Genomic DNA, 5921 nt, shown 5'->3' with positions numbered 1-5921 from the left:
CTTTGAAAATTTTAACCTTTTTTTCTTTTTACTTTTCCTTTTTTTTTTTTTTTTTTGAGACAGGTTCTTACTCTGTTGCCCAGGCTGGAGTGCTATGGTGCAATCACGCAATCATAGTTCACTGCAGCCTTGACCTCCCAGGTTGAGGGAATCCTCCCACCTCAGCCTTTCTAGTAGCTGGGACTACAGGTGCACACCACCGCGCCAGGCTGATTTTTTTCATTTTATTTTAAATTTATTTTATTTTTTAGGCAGAGTCTCACTCTGTCCCCCAAGCTGGAGTGCGATGGTGCCGTCTCAACTCATTGCAACCTCCGCCTCCTGGGTTCAATCAGTTCTCGTGTCTCAGCCTCTCAAAGTGCTGGGATTACAGGCTTGAGCCACCGCATGTGGCCAATTTTTTTTTTTTCCGAGATGGAATCTTGCTCTAGCACCCAGGCTGGAGTGCAGTGACTTGATCTTGGCTTATTGCAACCCCTGCCTCCCAAGTTCAAGGGAGTCTCCTGCCTCAGCCTCCCAAGTAGGTGGGATTACAGGTGCATGCCACTATGCCTGCTTAATTTTTTTATCTTTAGTAGAGACAGGGTTTCACCATGTTGGCCACGCTGGTCTTGAACTCCTGACCTCAAGTGATCCACCAACTTCAGCCTTCCAAAGTGCTGAGATTACAGGTGTGAGCCACTGTGCCTAGCCTGTATTTTTAATCTTTTGTAGAGACAGTGTTTTGACGTGTTGCCGAGACTGGTCTTGAACTCCTGGGGTCAAGCAATCTGCCAGCCTCAGCCTCTCAAAGTGCTGGGATTAGGGGGGTATGAACCATGGCGCCTGGCCCAATTTTAACCATCTTAAGAAAATAAAATAAAATAGAATAAAACGTATTACTCATCTTGTTTCCTTGAACAGGATTCTGAGCCTGGTTGAAACTGTGTTGCTGACCTGGGAATATTGTTACGGTGGAAGGCTGTTAGGGTGATGCACCGGGGTTGGCTCTGTGTGGACTCCATCTTGGTTTCAAGGTCGTGGATGGTTCTGCTCCTCTGCTTCTAGTTTTAAGGCCTTTGTTTCTTTCCTCTGCTATTAGCAATGGCTGTTGCCTCCTCTGGCAGAGTTTTATAAATGACGCATTTCTTTTTCTTCTGTGGAATAAAATCGATGGGCTTTGTGGAAGCTGTTTGTCACTCAGAAGTTTTTTTTTGTTTGTTTGTTTTTCATACCTTCCAGGTTGATGGTCGCGTTCCAGATGTAAACAGCTTCAGAAGCCTGACCGTCATATGGTGAGCAGTTTACACTCTCATATACGCCCTGTCATCTGCTTTGAAGGACTTTCTAGGGGGCATCAAGGCTACGTGAATACATTTGCTTTTTCACTTATCTGACTATTATCTAGCCCCAAATCTGTGCCTGCTGTTTGTTGATTTTCACCCCTGTTCTTTTTTTTTTTTTTTGGAGACGGAGCCTTACTCTGTTGCTGGAGTGCAGTAGCGCTATCTTGGCTCACTGCAACCTCCACCTCCCAGGTTCAAGCCGTTCCCCTGCCTCGGCCTCCTGAGTAGCTGGGATTACAGGTGCCCGCTACAATGCCTGGCTAATTTTTGTAATTTTAGTAGAGACAGGGTCTCGTCACGTTGGCCAGGCTGGTCTTGAACTCGTTACCTCAAGTGATCCGTCTGCCTCAGCCTCCCAAAGTGCTGGGATTACAGGCGTGAGCCACTACTCCTGGCCTCTTCTTTTTTAACATGACGCTATTCTGTTGGAAATAAGGCAAGAGCAAAGTCAGGGAGACCAATTAGGAGGTGACAGTGATGAGGGTGCTGGCAATGTAGCTGGTACTGGCGATGGGCTGCTGGTGGTGGAGATGAGGCAGATTCTGGAACCCTTTGAGGGTCGAATTGACAGGGAATTTGCTCTGGGCGGATTGTGAGGTATGAGGGGAAGGTGTGTCCAGGAGAGGGAAGAACCCATGTATTTGGGGTTTGTGAAGTGACAGTGGTTGATCACGGCTGCTCTGGGCTTCCTGGGCTCTTCTTGGCCCTTCAGCAGGTAGGAGTTCAAAGCTGGAGTGCCAAGGCTTATCTTCTGAGCGCTCATTGAGTAGTTGATTAGTTCCTGGGTAGGGTAATTCCCTGGTAGACCAGTTACTTCATTTGAATTGGTGACCACAGCCTGCATCCCCAGCCCTGGTGTGCTGCTAGACACAAGAAGAGGCAGGCTGGCCCAGAGTGGTGGCTCATGCCCCTATAATCCCAGTACTTTGGGAGGCCGAGGTGGGGGATCACCTGACGTCAGGAGTTTGAGACCAACCTGGCCAACATGGTGAAACACTGTCTCTACTCCAAATACAAAAATTAGATGGCCGTGGTGGCAGGTGCCTGTAATCCCAGCTACTTGGGAGGCTGAGGCAGGACAGTGGCTTGAACCTGGGAGGCGGAGGTTGCAGTGAGCCAAGATTGCAGCACTGCACTTCAGCCTGGGCAATAGAGTGAGACTTGGTCTCAAAAAAAAGGGGGAGTTTAGGCAGGCAGTTTGGAGAGGTCACTATAGAACCTCTAGGGGGCTGGGCACAGTGGCTCACACCTGTAATCCCAGCACTTTGGGAGGTCGAGGCCAGCGGATCATGAGGTCAGGAGATCGAGACCATCCTGGCTAACACGGTGAAACCCCATCTCTACTAAAAATACAAAAAAACTAGCCGGGCGAGGTGGCGGGCGCCTGTAGTCCCAGCTACTCAGGAAGCTGAGGTAGGAGAATGGTGTGAACCCGGGAGGTGGAGCTTGCAGTGAGCTGAGATGGCGCCACTGCACTCCAGCCTGGGCGACAGAGCAAGACTCCGTCTCAAAAAAAAAAAAAAAAAAAAACCTCCAGTGGACATGCGGTTCAGGGGACAAACTCCATGATGGAATGTCACTGCTTCTGTGAGGGAGAGACCCTCGTGTCTTGAGAGTTGTGGTTGTTGAGAAATGATGCCTCCCTGGTATTAGATTGGTGCAGAAGTAGTTGCAGTTTTTCTATTACTTTCAGTGGCAAAAACCGCAATTACTTTTGCACCAACCTAATACCTCTAGACTTGGTTTTTTCTTACAAGAATACTCCTGGGTGTAATCGGCTATGCCTGGTGGATCCATTCGGATCAACTGGATCTCTTTGCTTATTCCTGCTGTATTCTTGTAGGAGTGTCTTAAGTGTGTCTCTGCTTCAGTCCTTTCTAGCACTCTGAGAACTAGAATAGGGGTCAGCAAATCACAGCCTGTGGGCCTGTTTCTGTAAATAAAGTTTTATTGGAACATAGCCATACTCCTTTGTGTGCATGTTATCTATAGCTGTGCTTTCTTGGTACCATAGCAGAGTTGAGTAGTTGTGAAATATGGCCTATAAGGCCTGAGATCGTTACTAATTGACCCTTTATTTTAGAAAAAAGCTTGGTGATCTTTGGGTTAGAAGAGACACAAAGGATAAATAAGGCTATAGTAGATGGATCACACAGAAGTACTCCTTGTCCTGGACACACTGTTCAGCCTTAGTACATGTGAATGTGAAATTTGTAGCTCACAAACTGGCTTAAAAGTATCAAAACTGGCCACACATGATGGCTCATGCCTGTAATCCCGGGACTTTGGGAGGCTGAGGCGGGAGGATTGCTTGAGCCCAGGAGTTCGAGACCAGCCTGGGCAACATGGAGAGACCCCCTCCATCTCTACAAAAAATATAGAAAAAATAGCCAGGTGTGGTGGCACATGCCTGTGGTCCCAGTTAGCCGGGAGGCTGAGGTGGGAAAAATCACCTGAGTCTGGGAAGTTGAGGCTGCAGTGAGCCATGATCACCCTGCTGCACTCCAGCCTGGACAATAGAGCGAGATCAGGTCCACACACACACAAAAGGGTCGAAATTATTTAATTTTCCTTATTTACTCTTGTTATGTGAGACATTATCCTTATATTTGAAATGTAATTCAGCATGGGTAGGTTCACACTAAATAATGGTGTCCTTTTACTTCATTGATAATTGAATGCTGGCAGTCCCCAAATTCAGCATTTTTAATTTTTTAAATTTTTATTTTTTTGAGAGAGGGCCTCTCTCTGTTGCCCAGGCTACAGTGCAGTGGCATGATCTTGGTTCACTCCAACCTCTGCCTGCCAGGTTCAAACAATTCTTCTGCCTCAGCCTCCCGAGTAGCTGGGATTACCTACATGCACATCACGCCCAGCTAATTTTTTGTATTTTTAGTAGAGACGGGGTTTCACCATGTTGACCAGGCTGGTTTCGAACTCCTGACCTACAGTGATCTGTCTGCCTCGGCCTCCCAAAGTGCTGGGATTACAGGTGTGAGCCACCGCACCCAGCCTCAAATTCAGCATTTTGAGACCCGATTCGCTGTCCCCTCTTCCTTTACAGAGTAAAGCTTTCTCTTTCATAGGAGTATGCTACCATGTGGTTTATTTTATTTGTGTTTGTTCGGGAGTTTCCCATGTTTTTATTGACTATTTCATGCTAAGGGCTTTCAAAATAAGTAGACTTGTATTTTTTTCCCCCTAAATGGAATTCATCTTGTTTTATCTAAGTTATTCATTTTGTCCTTTGGCTATATTGCATGCTACATTATAATGGATGGCTATTGAATTCTTTATGTAAAAAAGATGAAATAGATTGAAAATTTAAAGGACTTCTTTTTTAATTGCATCTGAATATAAAACAAGAGTTTAATTATTTAAAATGGTGGAAGAAAAGAATTAAAACAGTAAAATTGCTTAGCAAAGATTCTGTTTTATAATGCATTCAGATATAATTGGTGTCATAATGTGTAATTAACAGTCTTTGAAGTGTGAAGCTTAAGTTTGGGTGGATGAAGGACCTCTTAGGATGTGGGGATGTCTATACTTGTTCTTGAACAGTAGCACTTCCTTTTCATTTTGTTTTGAGACAAACTCTCGCTCTGTTGCCCAGGCAGGAATGCAGTGGCGTGATCTTGGCTCACTGCAACCTTTGCCACCCAGTTCAAGTGATTCTCTAGCCTCGGCCTCTTAAGTAGCTGGGATTACGGGTGCCTACCACCACGCCCCACTAATTTTTGTATTTTTAGTAGAGATGGGGTTTCACTATGTTGGCCAGACTGATCTCGAACTCCTGAACTCAAGTGATCCACCTGCCTCCGCTTTGCGAAGTGCTGGGATTACAGTTGTGAGTCACCATGCCCGGCCTAGAACAGTGGCACTTCCGAAGTGGTGCACAGATGGTGGGGTTTTGTTATCTGCCTTTGTGTGTGTGTGGTCGAAGGAGATGGTAGAAGAAAGGCTAGGACAGAGGATCATCCTCCCATGCTTGACCACCCACCCACTACTGCCTGGGGTGTGTCAGGGAGGAGGGGACAAACTCCTTAATATGGGCACTGTCTTCAGCTTCAGATCTCAGGCTAACTTCCTGGGGAGTTGGAGTCTACAACGTGCTAGACTGGTCTGGGGCTTGCTGTGTAAAACCTGCAGAGGAGCCGCCTTGGTGCCTTTTCTAGATCCACACCCCAGCCTGCGTGTGAGTCCCCCATGGATCTTGTTGCCGTGCTGGCTGGGAAGAATAAGTACGAGGAAAAGCACCCTGAGGAAAAAGAGGGGAAGAGAATGGAGAGTCTCAGCACCCGTTTTTCCCATGCACCATCTGACTCCAGTTGGCTCTTTGAAGACTAGGAGACCAGAACGCTTGAGAACGCAAAATATGAGAGAGAGCACAGGAGGCAGATCTGAGCTTACATTCACTATTACTCTGGTCCAAAAGTTCCTTGCCCATTGTTCCCTCTGGCCAGGCTTCTCCTAGGTAGTGGGCGTTCTTCATCACCCTCTGATGGTCCAATCCCAGAGTCCCAGCCTGTTGGAGAAAGTTATTAATAGCTTCACACCAGAGTTTCCGGTTGTGGACGCTATCTAGGGTGGGGTAGG

At 46.9% G+C, this 5921-nt stretch overlaps 1 protein-coding gene across 2 annotated transcripts in view; it reads left to right on the top strand.

Annotated features, from left to right (window-relative positions):
- Nucleotides 1-5921, top strand: part of TIAM1 (TIAM Rac1 associated GEF 1) — a 449425-nt gene that overhangs the window by 92497 nt on the left and 351007 nt on the right. For both annotated transcript variants that reach the window (XM_017883884.1, XM_017883885.1), the window contains exon 2: nucleotides 1222-1274. The gene's annotated coding sequence lies outside the window, so the exon portion shown is untranslated. The remainder of the gene's footprint in view (nucleotides 1-1221; nucleotides 1275-5921) is intronic.

Source organism: Rhinopithecus bieti, unplaced genomic scaffold, assembly GCF_001698545.2.
Source record: "Rhinopithecus bieti isolate Rb0 unplaced genomic scaffold, ASM169854v2 scaffold_13207, whole genome shotgun sequence".
In the NCBI taxonomy this organism is placed as follows: Eukaryota; Metazoa; Chordata; class Mammalia; order Primates; family Cercopithecidae; genus Rhinopithecus; species Rhinopithecus bieti.
Note: the sequence above shows the minus strand (reverse complement) of the source record. Positions and strands in the feature narration are given on the sequence as shown.